Genomic DNA, 16,275 nt, shown 5'->3' with positions numbered 1-16,275 from the left:
TAGGGTCACAATTTTATGACACTACATTTATCCTCCACTTTAGCGGTAGTATAAGCGTTTGTCGATACTGTCGGTAAAGTACAAGGAAACTATATTGAAAGACTTTCACCACGTCAAGGAGGCAAGATGCGCCAAGCCCCCAGTGGACTTAGGATCTTACGACTTCGATTGACAAAGTAAAAGGGAAGATAGAGAAGGGGAGAACCATGATTTCAAGTAGAAAATTTCCCTTCACTATGACTCATGAAAGCAAGGATACCAAAGATTACAAAGTAAAACAAAGTTCACTAAGTAATTCTAAGTATCATAAGAAGGAAAGTATGAGCTGATTTTATGCCCCCATGTTAAAGAAATCGTGTGCACCTTATCGGGAGTGATTACTTTAAGGTAGGATACACCCAAGAAAGAGATAAGAGAGGGAGCACGTTATCGCAAGGATTTATCCCCCAATCGAAGAATAAACCCAAGGATAATGAAGACAAAACACGAGGTAGAATCACTTTACTCGGGGTCGGTATGTTGTATGTTAACTCATATATATCGTATATTCATATAATAATTTTCATTCCCCAAAGAAGGAAACTACCTTAGAAGAAAGGGAAGAGAGGATGTCTTTTGAGTCAACATGAAAGAGACCAAGAAAATATCTCAATGCTTTGCATCGTCCCCAAGTAGACATTAAGGGAACAATAAAAGAACAGTGATACACATAGAAGAATGGTCACAAAAGAGAAAGAAAGGAGAGAGAAAGATCTACAATGTTAGTATAACTAATTTAGCACAATATCTGCCTCCTGATCTTGCTGATCACTATTTCGAGAAGGAGAGAAACATGCCAGAGGAGCGATATCAAGCATAGTAGATGGAGTTATCACAAGATCCAAACAAGGACTGTGCTCATGTTGTAAGTCACTTTGTTTGATTCTAAGAGCTAGGATTAGGGTTTGTTAAAAATCATTCGATAAATGTTTATCCACATCAATATATCCATTCTCATTGTCAGAAGCATTAGGAGTTGTATTGCCATTATGAATAATGTTTTTACTCATTTCTTCATCAAAGTTTAAAGCAAGAGGAGCAAGAACATGAATAGGAGTAAACCATCACATGTTTTATGCAACTTATGATTTGGAGATGTTAGTTGAACATCTTGCTTAGGAGAAAAGGGAATCATATCAACTATTGGAGTTTGAGGAGATTGAGTATTTTGAGGGATAGCTTCACAAGCTTGAACAGAGCGCCTTCGTTAGCGTTCTCTCACACAATGATTTTGTCAAGTCCTAGTGGAAGACTGAGAAGGAGGAGGAACATTTGAAGGAGGAATGACTTTCTCCTTTATAGTGGAAGGTTTAGGTTGAGGTCTTTTTGGTTGAACAATAGGAGAAGAAGGCCTCTTCTCTTGATAAGAGGAAGGAGGTGGAACTGCGCCATAGAAAGGAGGAATATTAGGTGTAGGGAGGAGACCAAGTCCTGATGAATACTAAGAGCGGGAGGTGAATTAGTATGCCAAAAATCTTTGCACTTAAACACTTTGCAAGACTAACAGTAAACTGGTAAAATAGTTTAGCAGACAAACCGGTTAGCACACATGCAAACCAAATAGAAAATAATGCATTCACCCACAAAAGCACAAACACCATAACACAAGAGATTTTGACATGGAAACCCAAATGGGAAAAACCACGGTAAGATGGAACTCACAAGAAACTATCTACAGAATAGGAACCAGACCGGTTAAGGTCAGACTGGTTAAGGTCTTACAATTTTCTTTACCAGAACAGATCCTGTTAGGAATCTCAATCTCTATTAGGAGATAAGTCCGATTAAAGACTACCTTGCAAGAGGATTTTAGATCCACATATGTGAACCACCTTGTTAGAGGATTTACAAAAGGATTTTGGGCCTACCCAGTTAAGGGCTACAGACTTGTCGAAGATGTGAGTAAACAACAAGTGAGTGATCTAGCAAATAGCATAGATTGCTTGATTAGATCCTTGATAGCTCATTCCTATTGCATTCCAGCATTACTTCAGTCTTCTACACATTCATACTCTCTCTGACTCCTCAACCACCTTAAACCCTAGCAACAATATCAACTTCACCAATAGCAACAACTTAAAACCCTAGACATGATGTTGTTATAAAGGAATCTGATTTCATGTCGGTCCAATAGGATTACAATCCAATTCCCTAGGTTCAATGAACCTGGACATACTTGATAACATGACACAAAAAGCACTGTCAAAGTGTCAGCACCATCAAACAATCAGTGGATGGTAACTCGTCACAAAATGTCGGTCGGTAACTCATCACAGAGTATTACCGGTTCATACAAAATACCAATTGCCGATTTGACAAAAATGAAGAGTGGAAAAAATGTGTTATGTCACTTTAATCCCTCGTACCGCTTGGGATCCATGAATCGGTTGGGGTCGACATGTCACTTCAAACCGGTAAACACATTCTGTAAAACACCAATAGTCTAACGACTATAATACAACATACCGGTTGCAACATATTCTGGTTGAGCTTAAGCTCATACATATAAAGGAGATCTCAATGCAAGTGTGTGTCCATCAATGACAATCACATCATAAACATCAAAAATGCCAACAATATCCCCCTTTGGCATTGATGGCAACACTTAGGAAAATAAAATTTTGACATCTAAGTGCTTAACAACAAAATCATGTCATTAGCAAAATTGCTCCCCCTAAGCATATACACTATCCCTTTAACAATACAATGTATAACTATTTTGCACATAGAGATATCAGAGCATACATCAAAATTTTTAAATACCAGATACTTCTCCCCCTTAGAATACTTCTCCCCCTTTGCCAACAATGACAAAGTACAGCTGAACAACCCTTGTTTTCATTTGGTATTAAAATAATAAGTTTATGACAATAAGGAATAAAACTTGTCAAAAATAGATTTAAAGTCCTGCAAGAATTGTTTCATAGATAAAGACTAGGACTCAAGTAATGAGGTGGCTACTTCTTTCTCTGTCTACATCTGGGAGACCTGTTCTTCCATGGCATCAATTGTGCTCATCTCCTGTGTCACTGTTAAGGCATCCAGATTTAGATAGCACTTCTGAATAATTTGTAGATGTGGGAGTAGAACCAGTTGTAGCTCCTGCAAATATCAAGACCGGGTGTTGATCTCATGCTCTATTTTTGCTATTTGGATGTGAAGCCAGTGAACAGTTTGCCCATAGGTTGTAAAGGAGTCATAAGGCGGCTTGAATGTGCTCATGTAGGACTGCAAGTCAAATTGAAGCTTTTGCTTATGTGCAAGCACATTGTCATAGAACAGATGGGGTTGGCAAATCTTGCTGAGTAGAAGATTCCCCTCATCCGGAGCATCCCTTATATCCTTTTGTGATTTTTGGAGTTCAATCCAGAGCTCATTTAACTTCTTCACCAGAGCAATATTTTGAGCCTTTTGATGTTCTTTCTTAGCATTTGCGTCTACTACCTCTTCTAAGCTCTACACTTGATCATCTACTACTGTGCATAGGAGATTTAGTTGTGCCAATGATGAGTCAGTACTGGGGAGGTTTGTACCGGGTAACAAACCAGTAAGAGTGTCCACCGCAGCTAGGATCACATCTTCCTCCTTCTTCCTCCTTAACACCTCAAGGTGTTCTTGAGAAACCTTGATGCTCTACAATAGCTCCATTTCACTTACAGACTGGAGGTCAATGGGACTGGTAAGGTCAACCGGTTTGGCCTGACTACTGGTTGCCTTAGGTATCTCCATCTGTGTGCTCTTTGCCGCTTCTCCTGCCTTGTCCTCCTCTGTTTTCTTCTTTGCCACTTCTCTTCTCTTTTCCTCTTCCTTCTCTTCCTCTTCCTTCTTCCTTTTCTCTATTTCCTTCTGCTTCTCCTCTTCCTTATCTTCTTCTTCTTTCTTCTTCTTTGCATCTTCTTGTTTCTTTTTCTCTTCTTCCTCTTCTTTTCTTTTCTTCTCTTCTACTTTTATCTTTTCTTCCTATTTTCATTTCTCCTCATCTTCTTCCTTCTTCTTCTTGTCCTCTTCCGTTTTCTTCTTCTCCTCTTCATCCTTCTTTTGCTCCTCTATATCCTTCTTCTTCTGCTCCTCTTCATCCTTAGTCTTCTTCTCCTCTTCATCCTTCTTCTTCTTCTCCTCTTTTGCTTTCTTCTTCTCTGCTTCATCCTTTGCTTCCTCCTTTTTGTCCTCAGTTTCCTTTTGCTTTATTTCCTATTCTGCTTGTTTCTCCTATCCTATAGCTTTCGATGGTGTACTTGGAGCAATATCTTCTCCATCCAGAGCATCGACATCAATAGTGTCGATCAGTTCAGCAACCAGATTTCCTTCGTCATCAAACACTTCATCCAGTTTAGTTATTGTCAGTTCTTGCTCAGCCTTCCTGTTGGCATCAACCACTCTATGCATCTTCAAGGCTTCTAAAGCAAGGGTGTATGTATTCTTGATCACTTCTTTACCCTTCCCTTCAAGTAATAGGAGTCTTCTTCTTCTCATGAAGAAGAGGCCTTTGTATTTATTCATTACTTCAAACAATTCTGAGTTTGATACATCAAGAAAGTGTTCAGCAAAAACTTTTTCTTTTATTTCCTGTTCCTACTCTATGGAAATGCATCATTTATTGTCTAAGGACTTATACAAAGAATTTGGTGTCTCAGATCTAATTTATGAAGGCGGCCGGTCATTAACACATAAATGCTGAATTATTTCTTTTTCAATCTCTTCCTTTTCATCATCATTAAAGTCATCAAAACAATCAATCAAATCATTCAACACTTTTCTCCTAATGTTTTTGATAATTCTTTGACAATGTGTCAAAGGTTTGTAGGAGGAGATGTCAATATTTACCGATGTCAATGATGTCGGTTCATTCTTTGTCTTTTTCTTTGCTTGTCATGTCTTCTTTGGTTTTTCCTCAAACAGTTTCTTTTGAGTCTGGAGAGGTATTCCTTGTCTTCCTCTTTCTCTCAAACACTTTAGTAGGTGCCGCTTTAGGTTTCTTTTTAGTCGATGACCGCTTGGTTACTATAGGACTAGTTGTAGTAGCTGGTGCCAATGCTGAAGGCACTTCTTTTTCCTTCTTCACTGAAGGTTCTTTTCCTTTCTTTGTTGATGGTTCCTCAATCGGCGTTATCCTTTCTAGGTAGGTGCCAGTTCTTTTTTCCTTTGGATCAAGCGGTGAGGCAATAAGGGTAGAGGCATATACTTCCAGCATATCATTCATTACCTTATAGCCCATAGGCTCCACTTCCTCCTGTTTGGGCTCAAAAGCCTCCATTATGCATTGAATCACTTTAATGGTGAAACAGATATCATCTTCATATTTCTTGACAATATCACCTAATATTCTCACCCTCTGACTCATTTTGCATCTAAACTCATCAAAGTACTTGTTCCAAACTTCAGGGTAACTGGTTCCAACTACTTAAATGCTTTCCTTGATTTGCTTGGTTACCGGTTGGTCAGCAAACCACTGGACATCACCTACTCCTGGAAATTAGCCTTGGAAGTAAAAGAACAACCCAACTAGTAGTTGTCCAAACTTGAACCTCAATGCATTATCCTATTTGATCGATTTAAGATTCAATAGGAGTTGCCTTTGCATATCGGTGCATAGGTCAAATGATGCATCCTCCTTGATCATCTGGTAAGCGACATTTACCTCTGCAGCAGATACAGAGTTAATTCTGCTAGCTAAGGAACATCTGATATCCAATCACCATACATGCATATTTCACCAGATCATCCTTGATAAAATTGATGGTCATACCTTGTGAGTCGCTCACTAAACCGGTGAGCTTGGACATTTCAGTTTTGCTTATCGTCCTTAGGGCTGGCACTTCCCCTATATTCCAGAAACTGGTGACGACATGAATTGATTGTGGTGTTATATCATGTGTTCTTTCCAAGTACATTTTGTCACCATGAACTCTACTCAGAATGATCCTAATGTGATCATCTGTGAAATCCTCCAAAAAATAAACAGCATTGTGGAGCTTTTTCTTCTCCAAAATACTATACTCTAGTTTGATCTTTTTATCTTGTCCACAAAATAAACCTAGCTGTGAGTGAATTGCTAGAGACCCTAGGTCTTCGATTTTACAATCTATGTAATCTGAGATTCCCTCTTCTACTATCACACCAGTTGGAACTTGTGATATGGCATTATATCTAGACTTGTGTTGAATAAAGCTTGTTGAATCTACAGATGTACTAGATCTAGTATGGGATGCAGAAGCCATAATAGAAACTGAAAACTCAAAAAATACCTTTCGAAAAATCGTGAATTTAGGGCTTTCAGATTCTTCTCCACCTCACACTCCGTCGGTTGCAGAATCACCGCTTTGTAATCTTCACTTGACAGTTTGCAATTCAAATTTGAATCTCCTTCAAGGTTCCTTAAATTTCTCAGAATCCCAGCACAAATCACTTTTCTTCGCTCTGCACTTGAAAACCTTCTTCGCTCAAAAACTGATAGTGAGAAATGATTTGAAAAATCCTTTTAAACATATTTCTCACCTACCGCAATTAATGCTCCACCATTAGGGCTAAAACCCTAATTTGCCTTTTACCATTTTTGATCTTCCACCAAATGATAGGTATCACATACCGGTTAAGTTCTTTTACCGGTGTAAATCGGGGGTTCGAAACATTTCACCATTTGCTCCCCCTAAGCTTTTCTGAAGCTTAGTTTGTCAGTTCCGTGATTTCCACACTAGGTGCAGAAACTAGTTCCTCTTTTAACACCGCCGGTTTCTTCTTCCAGGTCTTTTTCATATCCGCTTGAACAGTGTCAACATCAATCTTTCCTTTTGGGGTGACCAGTATATCATCTAATATACTCTTTCTTGATCTACAGAATCTGGCAATGTGACCTGGTTTGTTGTAGTGATAGCAGACCAATCCAGGTGCTCTCCAAAGTCCATTGTTCATGTTTCCAATCTTCCTTCTGCATGTTGCAGTAGTGTGACCATGACCATGACAAATCCAACAGTTTGTTCTCCATCTGGTTGCTGCTTGATAGCCACTGCTTTTTGGCTAATGATTGAAGGCATTAAACTGGTTGTGATCCCAGTTCACAAAAGGTTCAGGACCAACTCCTTAGTTCCTCTGAGGATATCTTCCAATGTTATTCATAATAGACCTGCATTCAGATGCTCTATGTCCAAACTTGTTGCATGCATAACAGTTACCATTGAATTTATAGGATCTAGGCTTATCATTTAGAAAATAGGGAAAATTATTGTAAGCCTTACTCCTACACACATTGACAGTATGTCCTTCTTTAAGACAGTTAAAGCAAATAGGTTTAAACTTTTGCTTACCTTTATCCTTTGATGTCGGTTGATTCTTTGATGTTCCAGCATTTTTACCAGAGGTCTTGCCTTCCTCATAACCGGAATAACCAAATCTATCAGTATTCTTAACCGGTTTGGCAGATTCAAGCTTTTGCTCTAGCTTGACAGTACTCTTGTTGAACTTACCAAGTATTTCCTTTGACTCAGAGAGTTCTTTGGAAATAGCAACATTTGTTTCCATCAGGTTTTCATTCTCAGAGATGGCAATGTTCAGTTCTCCTTGCATGTCTTCCTTTTCCACTTTGCTCGCATGGAGTTGAGTAGTTAGGGCACTAATCTCTTGCTTCAACTTGGAGATTTCATGATCCTTGTCTTTGACGAGATCTTCAACTTTCCTCCGGTTCTCAAGCTCTTGGCACATTTGAATAGTTAGTCCTTCCAATTCTTTTCTTTGATTGGAAATGGATTCATTCAGCTTTTCTACTTCTTGAATCAGGGCTTCCATGTTTGCTTTATCAAAGGAACTATTTTCAGATAGCTCCATCAGCTTTTCTACATGTTCTCTCCTTTTTGCTTGAGATGCCTTGTATTTGACCATAAGATCATCATAGGCTTGCTCAAACTGAGTGAGCCGATGAATAAGTTCCCTCAATGTGTATTCCCCATATCTCTTTCCAAGTGGTTAAACTTATAGAAAGGTAGGCTCTGATACCAATTGATGAATACTAAGAGGGGGGGTGAATTAGTATACCAAAAACCTTTGCACTTAAACACTTTGCAAGACTAACAGTAAACCGGTAAAATGGTTTAGCAGACAAACTGGTTAGCACACATGCAAAGCAAATAGAAAATAATGCATTCACCCACAAAAGCACAAACACCATAACACAAGAGATTTTGATGTGGAAACCCAAATGGGAGAAACCACGGTGAGATGGAACTCACAAGTAACTATCTGCAGAATAGGAAGCAGACTGGTTAAGGTCAGACCGGTTAAGGTCTTACAATGTTCTTTACCAGAACAGATCCTGTTAGGAATCTCAATCTCTGTTAGTTGATAAGTCTGATTAAAGACTACCTTGCTAGAGGATTTTAGATCCACAGATGTGAACCACCTTGTTAGAGGATTTACAAAAGGCTTTTGGGCCTACCCGGTTAAGGGCTACAGACTTGTCGAAGATGTGAGTAATCAACAAGTTAGTGATCTAGCAAATAGCACATATTTCTTGATTAGATCCTTGATAGCTCATTCCTAATGCATTCTGGCATTACTTCAGTCTTCTACACATTCATACTCTCTCTGACTCCTCAACCACCTTAAACCCTAGCAACAATATCAACTTCACCAATAGCAACAACCTAAAACCCTAGACATGATGTCCTTATAAAGGAATCTAATTTCATGTCGGTCCAATAGGATTACAATCCAATTCCCTAGGTTCAATGAACCTGGACATACTTGGTAACACGAAACAAAAAGCACTGTTAAAGTGTCAGCACCATCAAACAATCGGTGGATGGTAACTCATCACAAAATGTCGGTTGGTAACTCATCACAGAGTATTACCGGTTCATACAAAATACCGGTTGTCGGTTTGACAAAAAAGAAGACTGGCAAAAATGTGTTATGCCACTTTAATCCCTCGTACTTCTTGGGATCCATGAACCACTTGGGGTCGACATGCCGCTTCAGACCGGTAAACACATTCTGCAAAACACCAATAGTCTAACGATTATAATACAACATACCGGTTGCAACATATTCCAGTTGAGCTTAAGCTCATACATATAAAGGAGATCTCAATGCAAGTGTGTATCCATCAATGACAATCACATCATAAACATCAAAAATTTCAACACGAGCTTTCACGAGCTCAAACACGGTGCCTTCGTTGGCGTTCTCTCACACAACAATTTCATTGAGTCCTAGTGGAAGACTGAGAAGGAGGAGGAACATTTGAAGGAGGAATGACTTTCTCCTTTATAGTGGAAGGTTTAGGTTGAGGTCTTTTTGGTTGAACAATAGGAGAAGGCGGCCTCTTCTCTCGATAAGAGGAAGGAGGTGGAACTGCACCATAGAAAGGAGGAATATTAGGTGTAGGGAGGAGACCAAGTCCATCATGAGGAGAAAGGATAGGTCTAGCCTTAGGAAGAATATTGTTGTTCTCGTTAAGAGAAGGTAAAGTCACATCCATAGGAGTAGGTGGGCAATTTTCCTTAGGAGGGAGATTAGTTTTATTTGAGAGGGGAAGAACCTCATCTTGAAGAATAAGAGGAATGTCAAGTGTTGGAGATCTAGGTTGAGTTAAGGATAAGATAATGGCATTCTTCTATTTTTGATAAGATTGAAAAATAGCATTGCTCTATGATGGAAGAGATTGAAATTGGGTAGGCCAAAAGAGATCAATAGGAACATCGGGGCTTCTTTAGAATGGATGAAATAAGCTATGGTTCACGGTTATGATTTCTCCATTGTGAGGAAATTTCAGACACTTGTATATTGGAGAAGCAATAGCCTTCATGGATTTCCCAACTTCACACAGAATTTCTTAGAGGAAGGTCTGATAACAAAGTCAACATCCATGGATTTAGTATGGACTTCAACAGTAAGGGTGATAGAACCAATGGTAGGACAAGAGAAGCCATAAAATAACTTCACAACTACATTAGAAGCATCATATAATGGTTTATGCAATAGTAAAGTAAAAAGATACTCTTCAGTTATGACATTAACCATGCAAGAGGGATCAATCAGGGCACCACGGCAAGGGATATCCTTAACCTTTGCAGCTATGTATAAAGGGTCATCGAGTGCTCTAATGGTCTCACTAGGGTCAAATGTAATACAGAGATCCTTAGGTGAATCTTGTGTTTCTACCATGTTAACCAAGTTTGGAGCCATACAGATGAGTGTTTAAGAAGAGAGAGAACTAGGTGGAATCTCAATAACATTAGAGGTATGAGATGGCAAGGGATCAATGAAAATCTTAAAATTTTCATTAGGAGGAGCAACTAATTTATTCCTTATCATTCACACCTGCCACTGATATAGTATTATTATCAATCAAGTCTTGAACCTTATGTTTCAATGCAAAACATTTCTTAGTATCATGACCAAGTTGATGATGAAATTGGCAAAAGGAATTGTTATCAAAATGAGGAGATGCAAGTTTGGAAGGATCAACTTTTTTTATACGAGAAAGTTTGGTAACATTTCTATGCAATAATTGAGACAATACTATGCAAAGATTCATTCAAAATAGTAAATTGTCTTTCTCTTTGGAAAAATTCAGAAATAGGAGGCACGCCTGTTGTAGCATTCACATGGTTGTTGTTGATTTGATCATTGAACTTGATGAATTTTTTTGTTGGTTTGAACTTTGCAAATGGTTGTTGAACACTCTCCCCCTTATCACTTGGAGCCATAGGAGTGGATTGCTCCATTTGACTCATAGCCAGTTGATAATTGTGGAGTGTTGCGCACAACTATGGAAAGGAAGTAAACTTAAACAAAAGAAGATTTTCCCTGATATCTTTTTGTAAATTAGAAATGAAAATTCTTTGAATATCATCATCAGGCACATGAAAAGAAATTTGAGCACACAAATGCTTATATGTACCAATGAAGTTAGTCATTTTTTCTTTAACACCTTGTTTACTATACATTAAATCAATCAAAGTGATTTTAGGACCAATGTTATTTTGAAATTGTTGGATGAAAGCGTTTGCTTGTTGTTGAAAGGAAGTGATAGAATAAGAAGGCAGAGAGAAATACCATTGTAAAGCCTTATCTCTTGGTGTTCTTGTAAACATTTTTGCAAGCAATCGTTGATCATAATCAAAATCAGTACACAAGGTTTGAAATGATTTGACATGCATAAGAGGATCACCTTTTCCATTATAGAGTTCCAATTGAGGAATCTCAACATGTTTAGGTGGCATGACTTTAATAATATCAAGAGAAAGTGGGCACACTAAACTTGAATTGACTCATAGAAGCAATTTGTTGTTGTAAGGAAGACACAGTTTAGGCAAGATTGTTGATTGTCATTTCGGTGGAAGAATTGATGTTAGACATAGGTGATTGAGAAGGTAGTGTGATGTTGTTGAAAGAATGCATGGACTGAGAATAAGGTGGTGGGACACTATGATAAGTAGGCATTGGTGTTGATTGGGTAGGAAAAGGGACACTTAAAGGAGGAATAAAGTTGTTGAAGGAATTGCCCCCTTGTGTCGCACTGATTTGTTGAGGAATAGTAGGAACACTTATGGAAGACATAGGTAACAATGGAGGATTTAATGAAGAAGAGGGATTGCCCCCATGACCTATGGTTGTAGGAATGACATTTTGAGTTGAAGTAGCCATGATGTTAGATGTGAATGTAGGAATACTAGTCATAGGATTAGTCAAAGGAATAGAGGAATTGACTTGTGTTGAAGGTTGTGAGTAACCTAGTGTTTTGGCACAACTCTTGATAGGCATGACATTAGAATCAACAATATATGTAATGCCATGCAATATATTAATTCCATTCTTATCACTTTGAAGCATGCTCTTAAGACCTTCAATTAATGGAAGAGCTTCACTATTAGGGTATTCTTGGGACATCCATTGTTGAAAGCTATCAAATTGATTGTCCAATGTCGAAACTTGATCTAAAGAAACCCTAGTTAAAGCTTCTTCTTCATCATGAGATCCATCAATAGGCACATGAATAGGATGGGAAGAATTAGCATGATCCTCATTAAAGAAGTCACCCAAATTAGGCTCCATCTCCTCGGTAATTAAACCTTGGGAAGCCTTAATTCTAATGCTTTGTCTAAAGGGGATAGGATAGGTAGGACTAATAGTGGTAAAACTCATGCACTAGAGGAAAATTTTTAATTTTTAATTATAGGAAAAGCTTGCAAAAAATTGAGAAATGCAAAATGTAAGGAAATATTGATTGCACAATTTGAACTTTGTTGGAGGAAGAGGATGACACATTTCTAAAAATAAAAAGGAAATATGAGGTGTAACTTCGTCTCTATTATCATTCATAGGTTGGTTGGCATTGGAATTTATACTTTGGCAGTATATGGAGGAGAGCCTTATTGCTGCACCAAGAAGCTCTTGACTAGCTTTAACAGTTTCTAGTTCTTTGCCATGTACTTGCTTCAAAGTTTAGAATGGCATTTGCTTGGAATTTTACTATGGTGTTGTTGTACGTGGGAGGAAGGGAGGCCATTCAATTGTTGCATTTTAATAAACTTCAAAACTGCCCTCTTACCTCACGTGATTCTCCAACAGTTTGTGGCCACTCCACCTTCACGCAAGGGGTTTTAGCAAAGGTATTGGAATTAAACGTTACATCTATCAAATGCATTTGCATGAAGACCTTTTAAAACCTTTACCCACACTCACCATTGGGAGCTTAATGGCTTTCTCCATACCAAAATGGGGGAGTTTAAGCATTACTAATTTGTAATCTGCTTTAGTTTCTTTGGCTTTCTCACTATCCAACTGGTGAATTGCAATCGAGCCAGTATTGATATGTATTGCCATGAAATAAGAACATTTCGCCACTAAAATTAATGCACGGGCATGAGCCAGGTCGGGCCTCGAAGTGGGTCCAGCTAAAAAAAATTTCATTTTCATGCAACTGACCTTTGAAATGCCTCACAAACCTTAAACACACCTCTGGAATCAATTGGCATCATTTTTGGATCATCAAATTGAGTTTTGCAACTTTCAAGCACCTGTGCCACATTTTCGCATTTAATTGCGAAGACATAATTTTCAAACCGGTCAAAACACCTTTTTGGACCTCGCCATCTGACAAGCGTGTACTCTAATATACAAGCATGAACTCTACCAAACAGTTTTTCAAGAAGAATCCTGAGTGAAGAGATATTAATGGTCAAAAATGACCAACTGGCTTTGTCGACACTGCGGACTTGATGAAGTCAATGCGCATGCAACTCATGATGCCTATCTTAAAAATATCAAACGATCTCCGTAGACCCTCAAATCTGAGACATAGGTACCTTGAAGTACATATCAAATATTTGAATGCTCAATTCAACCAAAAGGATGACTGGGTGCAAATGGTGCACTCATGAAAATGGCTACTTGAACTGATGCGGCAATAAAATTATGGATCACTAAAATAGATGGCTCAAGAAGCCCTTTTTAAAACCGATCAAACGGATTGGCAGGAGCTTGAAATTGAAAACATAGCTTGTCATTTATACCAAAAATATCTTGGAATAAGCATTCTGACATGACATTCACTGAGGCAACTTTTACACTTATGCAAAACAGGGCTCCAACTAGCTGTCGAAACAGGGACTTGTCAAACCATACAAACTGCAAACAGATTGAGCTTTGAAAACTGAGCAAATGGATTCATAAAGACTTGAAAATTTTCATGCTGAATCACATTTATGCATAGAATTGAATCCATTTTGAATTTTACCATGAAGATCAACAGGGAAAAAGATATAAGCGCTCAAAATAGGCTACTCAATAAAATCTGGATTTGTGCCCAAAATGCACTTTCAGCTCACCCCTTGAAATGGGTACCTGATAACTTGATCCAAACTGAAATTTGAAAGTTGCACATCACTGCATAAGCCAAATGAAAGGTGTAGGACACACTTCCCAAGCCTTACCCCTTGAAAATCAACTGGCTCCATTTTACCCTCTCTCTAACTAGGCCACCTGAATGAGATTAGGTGCCTTTCTGAAAATGCAATATCAAAATTTCAAAATGGGCCTCTCAAATTATTCAAATTTTATGGGTCCCAACAGAACATTTTCTCTATGAATCTTGTCCATGCTCTAGGCTATTCAGAAGATGCAGCTGATCCCCAGAAAAGGATAAAAATCAAAGCATCTGGTGAAGAAGAACATTACTCCAAAGGAATTGTGATATTACCTATCAGAGTGGGACCCTTGCAAAAAGATATAGAATGCCAAGTTTTAGACTTGGACCTACCATATAATATGCTCTTGGGGAGACCATGGATTCAGTACATACGAGCTATTACATCAACATGTCATCAGTGCTTAAAATTTCCATATAATGGACATGAAATCACAATATCAGCAGACTCAAATCCATTGCAGTGTTGTAGTAATCTGAAATCAGCTCAAGAGGTCATTGTTTCATATAACATAGAGGCAGCACCTTCAAGCACACAATCTGTAGCGTCCTAAAATTGCGACACTTGCAATTTCGACTGCATTTCGGTCTTCACGATGGCGACGCAACGCGCAACCTGAATGGAGACCCCGAAACTGGCTCACGACACTGAAAACTGCATTTTTCAAGCACCCTGGCCTGAACCTCCTTGCACCCTGCTGTCCCGGGAGGTGGGACCAGAGCGCCCAGCGCCCTAGTCCCTGGGTCCTATTTTGGGCCCGGTCTCCTAAGGAGATTGCGGGTCTTTTTTGTTTGCAATTTGGAAATTACATTTCCTGGTCGGCCTAAGGTCGGGAAAATCAGTCTTTTAACCCTAATTGGCAAGTATATAAACTACATTTTTCTCTCTCATTTGGGCATGAGGAGGATATGTGTACAAAGCGTGGAAATTATACTCAAGCATTCAAGCATTCAAGCATTCCTTCAAGCAATTGATCATTTCAAGTCTCCATTCAAGGCTAAGTGTTGCATTCAAGACAAGGATTCAACCATTGAAGAGGAGATCACATACTACATGCTACAACATACAACATACAACATCTAAACCTTCGCACATAAGGATACCAACATCCTTAGAACAAGGTATTAGTACTTGTTTTACAGTCATTTACATTTACAGCTCTTGCTCATTTCTTGGTTAATTCCAAAACCGGGGTTTGACCTAAAGGCAAACCCCTAATCCCTAACCCCCCAATCGTCTTCGCTTTTCTGTGTGTAGGTTGCAGGTACGCGGCCGAAATTGAAGATCTGGAATCCTTGTGCAGAGACGAACAGATCCCCCTTCGTTTCGCGGATTTTTCGGAGGACCGTGGCGCCGGGCGCCATCGTCCCGACAACTTTTGCTCAAATTTGCAGGACAGCGCCGTAACGACATTTTACTACTAATTCCAGGTCCGCAGCTTCATCCTATAATCCGAACTCAGTTTATAAGCAAATCTTTATCACTTTCTATGCATGCTTAGCTTAATTCTTCTATCAACATTCTTTACAAAAGAGGGTAGCCTTGCTGTCTTAACCCTTGAAACACATTTAGCATCCAATCTTGCATTGCGTGGGATTGGATCTTGTGGGTTTCAACCCCTCTTTTGAATGTAAAGTCTCTCCCCTAAGTGAAAACCATCGAATCCTAGCGAACCTCCCTTCTCTCTCCTCGGAGTTGGAAGAGGGGAGAACAACTAGGGTTCGATCGCGATTTTCCGCTTTACATTTTGGTGAACCCGACGTGAACATCCTTTCTGATTTTTCATGCTTAGATCTGAAAAAATTGATTACATTTCCATGTTTGATCTTTTGTAAAATTTTAGAGGTGATTGCATAAAAACCCTAAATTTTCTTTTTAGTAATTGAACTTGCGAAATGTCTAAATGTTAATGCTTGTTTCAGATCTGCCCTTCTATTACAAATTATCAATTCATATCTATGCTTTAATTTTGAAAATTAAGTGGTTAAGTGTCAAAACCCTAATTTTTGAAACCCTCTTGATTCAACCTTTGTCCGACAATTTCACTGATCAAAACATCTCCAAATCAGCTGTAACTTTGGATTCCGCAATAAAATCACAATATCTTTCATCCCTGAAAATTTGGAAAAAAGTTGCGAGGACCGTGGCGCCGAGCGCCATCGTCCCCGACATTTTTTCTGAAATTTCGGGAGCGAGATCTTACTGTATTTTCCTGCTAAAATCCAGAATTTTGGCTGATTTTATCAATTATAACACCTTCAAAATTACAGTCAAATTTGGTCTTGTGATTGCTTGGATTAAGGCTTCTAAACAT

Source organism: Cryptomeria japonica, chromosome 10, assembly GCF_030272615.1.
Source record: "Cryptomeria japonica chromosome 10, Sugi_1.0, whole genome shotgun sequence".
Lineage (NCBI taxonomy): Eukaryota > Viridiplantae > Streptophyta > Pinopsida > Cupressales > Cupressaceae > Cryptomeria > Cryptomeria japonica.
The sequence above is the reverse complement of the archived record's forward strand: the minus strand, read 5'-3'. Positions refer to the sequence as shown.